Below are 9,765 nucleotides of genomic sequence, written 5' to 3'. Positions count from 1 at the left end.
TAGACGAGACAACTTTAATCCATCGCTCCGACAGTCACTATTAATATATACCTGAATTAATTTTTACCTGACTAAAAGAATAACATCAATCAATGTAATTATATTTTCGAGTGTACATATATATATACATAGTGTAATCGATTGAAATTCTTCGCTTGGTACAAATTTCTTTTTCAATCAATATTTAAGGCGTACCTCTGTCGTATCGAACTCGGGCAAAATTAGATCGTGTTATTCTGAAACGAACCCAATTCCAAGAATTTTGGCTGGGGCGAAGTTTTTGAAGGTTGTCGGATATTTGATGGCCCTATAATTGTACAATGGTACAATGGGATATACAAGTAAACACACGTAATACAATACAATGTTAATCAGGGCGGATCCAGGGTAATTACTGTAGCACTAACCCCGGGCGCACTAACATATGCATAGTAGAGGGTATTTCTAATCGATGCGTGGCGAGTGCTATCAGTCAGAAGCAAAAGAGCATAATCTCACAAAAATTTTCGAGATATTCAGTGTCGTGTCAGTAATGCAATTTCCAGACACTTGAGTGAGTCCATCACCATCATATCGACCAGTATGTTGCCGTTTATGAACAATTCAATTGACAAAAGTGCCTTTTCGTCAGACTAATCGCTCATTCCGCAGGTGCGACATCCTGTATCCGCGCCTGATTAATCATCCACACAAACACGACTGTTCAAATCGTTAAAAGATTATCCTCTGCTTTTTGCCACGTTTACAATTTATTTCATATATACAACGAAAATCTGCTGCCAACAAATATTAGAAAGCCATTGTATTTTCTCTTTTTTTTCAAAACAAGTCTCGATATCTGCGTCATAACAATTCCATTAACCCTTAATGCGATGAATATTAAAATGGCGTTCATCTCATATCGCTGTAGCTATGATCGGGTGATTTGAGGTTCAGCTAAGGTCAACCCACTGCGTGACGACGGAAACTATCCTCGCTTGCCAGGGTTTGGTTACATCCCGGCGGTTCGAAACGATCAGTTTTCAGGAATTATCATTTCAAAATTCCCAAGTTTTCCCAATTTTCCTGTTCTGTGGGAACCATGTACCTGCTTAAGCCAGGTTGCGAAAATGTTATCTTGGCAAAAATGGGGAGGGGACGCTAAAGCTCCGTCCCTGTTTGTCCGGTTTTTGAAATAAAGTTTCTATAAAATCTTATATGAATCGACCGATGCGCTATATCGAGCGTGCCGATGGTGCAAAAGAGTCGGGCGGCTAAAAATATCGGATTCTATCTACGCGCAATGGTGACTGGAAAGTTGCCTCTTGACATCAGTCTCATTAAAAGCTACCAAAAATCTAATCGTGACAATGTAAATAAAACCCGATCAAGACTGCATATATGTAAGTGTACAAACATGTATTCAATATTCACGTGTCTGTGCCGCTTTCTTACTGACGGTCTATCAATACGCATAGCACTGTCCGTTTGATTGCGATACATTCACGGACCTAACTCACTGTATATTAGAAACACATAACTGCTCCCAGTGTAAAACTTATACTTTTAGGCAAATTCAGCACCAGATGTGAAGTACCAACTGCGCACCCCTTGACGGAGAAACCCATCCTAATCGGAGCTGCACCGTCGATGTCATACAACTACACTTCGGATACCCCAGGGCCATACTCTCATCTGGAAAATTTGCGTTTCGAAATGTGCTTTCTTCCTATCTAGTCAACACGCGGGATCATCAACTTAGAGGACTTCTACATCAACATCTACCCGAGAAAAAAACCACTATAAACTATCGGACAATTTACACGTAGAAAACGACCAAAAAAATATAAAAATGGACAAAATGATCTTGTAATATAGCTATTTCCAGAATCTCATTGTATTAAATTAGGCGGCCAGAAAAATTCATCCCAATCAGTCGCTTGCCGGTTCAGACTGAATGGAAGATTGTTTGGATGAACCGGAACCGAATTTCCAATTATGTACTTCGATTTTAAAATATTCTGTTTACTCGACCGCCGATCACACATCTATATCTGTACTTCGATTTCCGATTTCAAAATCAAACCCACTGTTTCGCTCCCGGCAGGTGTGGCGGGTCTGTAAGGGACACTCAATCGAAAAATCAAACAAAATTTACCAGCCAAATAAATAAATAATGGGGACAATCCCTATTTTAAGATCGAAAAAATATCGGATTCGATTTTCAAATTTAAATCCTGACATGATGTTGAATTTACGTGCAGCCGTCCCGTCCCTTTCATCAAACGAAAAAAAATTCTAACGATGAAGGTAATTAGAGATTCTGCGAAGAACTGAAAAGAAAACTATTCAACACGATGAATACATACATCACGGTATAACCAATCTACGACATCTATTCGATAATCGTGGCAACTACAAAGCATTTAACGACGGAACACCATTAACAAATAGATTAAAACACACATGTATATACAATGCGATTCCGCAACATTGGAAACTAATTCTATCTGACCAAAATTTAGATCCTGGTGAATTACCAAAAATCTCTGTGCAATTTGATAATATAGACTGTACTATAGGAAAACTTTCATCATCCCAAATTTATAGAATACTATTATTAAAAAATCTCCATCAAATCACACCGATTGGGCAAACCAAAATTACTGAACTTTTAAATACTGATCTGAATTGGCCGGAAATTTGGAATGAAGTTTATAATAAACATATCGATAGACGATTTAGTGATATTCATTGGAAATTACTACATAATACTCTGGCAACAGCTTCAAAATTAGTACTTTGGAAAATTAAAACTGATCCAAATTGTAAAATTTGTGGACGCGCGGCAACGAATGACCATGTAGTATATTCATGCACAGAAGCACAGCAATTATATTCACGTATACAACCAATCTTTCAACGCATACTAAACGCACCTATAAACATCACTCAAGACATCGTCTACACAGGAATTACTAAAACAATAGAAAGAGATTTCTTCAAACGCACACTCGCGAACTATCTTTTGTTTCTTGCACAATCCATTTTGTACAAAAATCATTACAATCTAGAACAAGGCTCTGGCCGCATCAACACTATAATTTATTTCAAAAACTCACTAATAGATCGCCTAAACCAAGAAATCATGCTTCAACAAAACCTTCATATTTGGAGTCTTAACAATATACTTATACATCTGGACGCAAGCGGACTGAATGCAGTAAACAGAATCACAATCGATACCATTAGCGTAGTCTATTAATTAAACCCAAAGCCATTTTCTTTTATTAATTACACCTACATACCCCGATTTTGACACTTGAGGTATGTTCTGATATGGATCGAACCGGAACGACGGTCTATCAATACCCATGGAACTGTCTGACCACTTTTGCTTTATTTCACCACATACGCATTACAGTAAGTTTACTGTTTCTGATGTTTTGACTGTAAACTCAGTCTCATTGCCGCGATAGCTGGAAAGCTGCCTCCTTTTTGGCTTCAGGATAGCAAGCTCAGTCTATTTGCGCGTGGTGGTGGCTGGAAAGTTGCCTCTTGACATCAGTCTCATTAAAAACTACCAAAAACCTAATCGTGACAATGTAAATAAAACCCGATGAAGACTGTATATTCGTAAGTGTACAAATATGTATTCAATATTCACGTGCCTTTGCCGCTTTCTTTCTGACGGTCCATCAATGCGCATAGCACTGTCCGTTTGATTGCGACGCATCCACAGACCTACCTATACACTGTATATTAGAAACACAAAACTGCTCCCGTGTAAAAACTTTTCCTTTTAGGCAAACTCAGCACCAGATGTGAAGTACCGATTGCGCTCCCCTTGACGGAGAAACCCATCCTCATCGGAGCTGCACCGTCGATGTCATAAACTACACTTCGGATACCCAAGGACCATACTCTCATCTGGAAAATTTGCGTTTCGAAATGTGCTTCCTTTCTATCTAGTCAAAACGCAGGACAATCAACTTAGAGGACTTCTACATCAACATCTACCCGAGAAAAAAACCACAATAAACTATCGGACTATTTACGCGTAGAAAACGACAATATTCATAGTGAAGATATATTAAAATTTTACCACCGCTGTTCTCAACACGACCACGGACGATAGACCGATCGAGCAGCCACCACCACCACGCGATAACGTAAAACTCGTCATCGATTTCTACCGAGCTTGTCTGTACCCGATTTTAGTTCTCATGGGTATCGGAGGCAACGTTTTATCGTTAATCATTTTCCCGCGGATGAAAAGACTACGAAATACGGCATCACCAACGTGGTCGTCAAATCTATCACGATCAAGCAAGAAGCTATAAATCTTATCGATTTCTCATCAATTCGATTTCGGTATCGGTTTTGTTTTTGGTTACGGTGACACCCGCGTGTGTTTTGTGGAGCATGTTCTGGATTCGAATTCTCATACACGATCTATACGGAAGCGAACCGAATTACGATGTTCTCTACTACTCTTTGGTTTCGATGAATATTCAAGATTTGAATTTTTGTTTGAATTTCATCGTTTATGTCGTCTGCTTAGATTTCTATCAGCAAGAAGCTCGTCGAATCTTATGCAGGTGCTGTACAACAGTAAACAAGGATAAATAAAAGACCAATGCTCACCTGACCGTTAACCGATACACAGTTAAGACTAGTTTAGGTCCAAGGGCGGGTAGCAAGATGCACATCTATACCGGTTATACCCTTGCCTTCCTCAAGCCTTCAAAGGAGCAATAAAAATCGAACGCCGTGATATCGGTATCTTTGTCTGTTATAAATACATAAAATGTGTGTGATATAAATATCTTATTTGAAACAATTAAGTTGCCACTTAAATGTCGGGTCTTATGTTCACGGGTCTATGGCAACTATTCAAAAATATCTACGTAAAACCAAGGGCAGAACCACGCGGAACCCCAATTGAGGCCTTTGACTTGGTTGATTAATCTGAGAAATGCCTTGATTTGGCTGCTTTATTCGAGAAATGTCTAGTCTTTTCTTCTGCGAGAGGCCGCCAGTTGCTGCTCTATCGGTTCGACATAAGCCGGCTTGCGACGGCAACCCGACGCCTACCGACTCGTCGCAAGCCGTATCCGGCTAGTTGCCCATGTTCTACTCCGTCCTACGGTAGGCGGACAGTTGCTTTCGATCGCAACCAACATAAGCTCATCTGCAACGCGACGGAACTGAGCGCAAGGGTTCCAGCCGAGACCGCAGATACACCGTACAAATTATGACCGCTAGTTAGCGTCATTCGTAGTTAGTCATAAACTTTCAAATTCAAGTACTCCTATTTCGAAACGTAAACCAAACCTTCAGCACGGCAGATGGCAGATGACTGGATCGAAGATCTAGAAGCGAAATTGGTAGAATTATAATTATAATTTATTCTCAAAATGCTTATCATGTGACCATCTGAGCCGTTGCAGTTGCCAGTAATCGTAACCGACATAAGCAGGGAAGCAACTGGGAGGATCTCGTATTCCGATAGTCGGCCTCAGTTGCTGCGAATCGGAGCGCAGTCGACAAAAGCTGGGCTGCGCTCGCGGTTGCTCTCAGTTGCGTCGGTAGGAGTCGGTAGGCGTCGCGTTGCTTGTCGACATAAGCCAGCCTTAAAAGAGTCTGGCCTTGGAATGAGGCGCGAAGCTGATAAATATTCAAGCGGGTGGCTGTGCGCGCAACACACTTCATAGTCACGAGGTTAACTAAACAAACCAATTAAAGTTTGTCATCCAAATAAGCAAACAACCGAGAATTCAAGTATATCCTTTTTTACTTACCGAATTCAGTAAAATGTCTCTATAATAATTTTCTACCGATGATAATAAATACACTATTACAGACACCATGCAATAAAAATACATCTTCAATGTACGCAACGATCCTACACAGGACCTAGTAAACTCGTTAAATAAATTTCATTCTGGAACTTCAAAGCAGTGTCAGCGACACCTTTTACCAGAAAAACAAATAACAGCAATATAATTGAATTTGTTTCTTCAAAAATTACAGGGTCCCTACAGATCAGTTATTCCAGAATTCAAGGAGTTTTCAAGGAGAACATTTCAAATTTCGAGGAGTGTCGGCATCACTTTCATATCCCAATTACTGTAGACTCCTCCTAAATCAGTACAGTTTATCTCAGTAAACCATTTCATTCAGTGGAATCTGTGTGTATAATAACTAGGCTTAAAACCTAAACATTTTCTAATTGCCAATTTCTCAAAATCCAAGGAGTTTTCAAGGAATCAATGAGTTATAGGAACCCTGAATTATATTACAGTAAACCTCAACCTACTCGGGCATTGCCGGCTTTTGACTAACTCCAACATAAACGTTATGTAATCATTCCATCGACTTCGTGACATATTTTCCGATTCTTAACTCAGACTTCGCTCGTACACCTCGCACCAATTTTGCCCGTACCAGCTTGCCTCCCACCCCTCAACCCCCGGAGTTAGGCGAGGTTTACTGTAAAAACATGTTGGTGACGAAAACAATTTGAAAGCATTTACCCTGTAGTTTCCTCTTGAATGAACCAAAAAATCATGGCCAAAATTAAATTTTCAAAAACACATTTTGTACATATTTGTTTGCACCCAGTTTGAGTGAAGTTTAACTCAATTTAAGCTACAAATATTACCCACGACTGAGGTTTCAGATCTTTTACTACTTGAGTATATATAAATATTGGTCTACTGGTATCAATCTATCTGCCTACTAGAACCATCTAAAGGCCTCACAAGTGATGCCTTTCTGAAGGGCTTTCCCTGTGATGTCATCATCAAGAATCAATCGTTTAGCTGAGTGGGGAAAAATTCATTGAAATTTTGCACATTTTCTCCCAGCACATCCAAGTGGCTTAGAGCTGATGGACGAACTTTCCAGAACAACACCTATCTCCCTCCTAGTGACAAAATATCAGCTGTGTATATGCATTGGTTACAATTTGTGCCACCAAGAACCATGAACAGAACCATGCTATAACGTTCAACATAGTTAATCATAAAAACTAATTCAGATTTCGGGGATTGGTTCCAGGCGGCAGATCGATACCTGTAGACAGTTCGAGAAGGCCTAAGTACAACATGGAGACCGACTTTGAAAATAAAAACATTTGATCTCAGTTTTTATCTTCGGCTTCAAAAGAAAACCATCGATTGATATGAAAAATTCAACTAGAAAAACTGGTAAAAAATCTCTACGAAGTAAAATGCTACATCTACCGTATATAACGCGGAAAGATATGTGTCAAATAAAATCTCATAATTTTCCCTGGAGGGGGCTGAAATGGTGATGGTGCTGAAGATTGCCACCATTATTGATAAAAAACAAACCTTTATAAGTCAAACACCAAGGTTTGAAGGAAAATATTGGCCCCATTTCAGAACGAAAATGGACCCTTTTTATACTGATTATTTTGCTCATAATTCTATCCAAGCCATACACAATTCTTTTAAAGCAATTGTCCATATGATAAAGCCTAGGCATTTTCAAGCCCCCTGAAAAAAGTATTTCGTAAAAAAGTGATTGCTTTGAGCTTTGGTATCATTACGGAGCCAGTTCTACAGTTTTGAGTAGAAAATAAGACTTTAGGTCTAAAGTTTTGGGTATGAACTAACTTAAACGCATGTCTTACTAAACTCAGATCTGTGGAACCAATTTCGGAGCTGTTTGATCGTTGGATTCTATCCCTACCTCATTTTCGATATGATTACAAAAAGAACTATAGTAGAAAAAAATTGGACTTTGCCTCGAAAATGTAGTAAACAATTTTGATAATTGAATTTGATTCTGGTACTCTCGAGTTCTAGCCTACTTATACTTAACAACTTAACGCCTTGAACCGTCTTGATAGGTTTTTTGGTCGAACTAATAGCAATCGAATGGTAAAGGGTTAAAACACAATTTTCGTAAATCAAACCGCAAAAAAACGAATAAAATCATTCGTAAATCTATGAAAAGTGTAAATATATATGTAAGAGCTATATATAGATCTAGGGGTCCAGGGACACCATGCCCACTTGGGAAGTGGTTTCAAAGGCTCAACGATCTAACAATTTCAATATTCAACGCCCCCTGGTGACCATATACAAAAACCAATGACCTTGAAACTCACCACAATCACAGAACATGTCAGCAGTTACGATTTTGTAATTAATTGTGATAGCAAAATATGCCTCGTAACCAATTTAATAAGGAAATACTAAGTTATTCTACTATTCAACACCCCCTGGTGACCATATTAAAAAACCCAATAACCTTGTTACTCACCACAATCATAGAACATGTCATGAACTACAATTTTGCAATTGATCATGGTAACAACATATGCCTAGGTACCAATATAATAAGGAAATACTAGGTAATTCTACTATTTAACGCCCCCCGGTGGCCATCTAGAATAACTAATATCCTTAAAACTCACCACAATCATAGACGATGTTATGAGCTACAACTTTGCAATTGATTGTGGTAACAAAATATGTATTGGTACAAATATAATATAGAAATACTAAGATGTTGTATTATTCAACGCCCCCTGGTGGCCATATACAAAAACCAATGAACTTGAAACTCATTACAATCATAGAACACGTTATAACCTACAACTTTCTAATTCATTGTCGTATATGCTTAGGTATCAATATAATGTGGAAAAACTTTTTCCCAACTACGAATGAGTACTGATGACACCAAGATGGCCGCCAATTGCGTCATAATTGGCTGATCAAAAATACCTCTCAGGTATAAAACATCCCTTTCCAAACAATACCCATCAGCAATCGCAATGAGAAATGGCAAACCAGTAGGAAGCTACAGGACCAAGAATTCGGGCCAACATTGACATTTTTGGGCACTTAAAAGGTTCAAATATATACGAAAAATCAAGGTAATTGATCAAGGTGTCTTCAAAATTTCCCTCAAAAAGTTCAAAAACGTGTAAAAAGTGCTGATTTTGACGAACAGCAATGGCTGCCAGTCGGCCATCTTGATTCTGACAGGGCCAGTTTTTGGCTGAAGATGTGTCTAGGGTAGATACATGTATAAACCAAATATGAAGACATTACCTTGAAGCGTCTTCAAAACTTCCCAAGATAACTGGATTCTGCCTATGGATGGACGAACGGACGAACATACAGACAATGGACGAAAAGTGAACGCAATAGGCCGCTGGGACTAAAGTCCCAAGTGGGCTAAAAAAAATGAAAGATTCTAATCTCTACTTTTTCAAAGTAAACAAATTCCAGCCGTTATAAAAAAATGCATAAATTCTACTACGATACATCATCCAATATCTTATATATAAAGTTGTTCTTTCTAATATAATTGCATTTTCATTAAATATATATATTTATATACTATATAGGCACATGATATATGTAGTATCCAAATAAATGACCCTCAAAACCCTTCGTTCCATCTCCTTCCAGACCATTACAACATCCAGTCTATGACAGTTACCTACAGAACACATACGACGTATTACAGCTTCCCTTGACCATCCCATAACATCAATAAGCTACCGGTAGCTAGCCAATCATCGGTCTAATCTGAGGTCACCTGACCATGTGGTGACATCATAAAGCTAGCTAGCCAATGATCGATCTAATTTGAGGTCACCTGACCATGTGATGACCTCGCAGAGTTAGCTCGCCAATCATGATCTAATGGTAGGTCGACTGGTGATGACCATCTGCTGGCTAGCCAATCACTGTACATATCCTAGGTCTCCTCACTGTCTGGTGACATCATAGATCT

Source organism: Tubulanus polymorphus, chromosome 10 (genome assembly GCF_964204645.1).
Source record: "Tubulanus polymorphus chromosome 10, tnTubPoly1.2, whole genome shotgun sequence".
Lineage (NCBI taxonomy): Eukaryota > Metazoa > Nemertea > Palaeonemertea > Tubulaniformes > Tubulanidae > Tubulanus > Tubulanus polymorphus.
Note: the sequence above shows the minus strand (reverse complement) of the source record.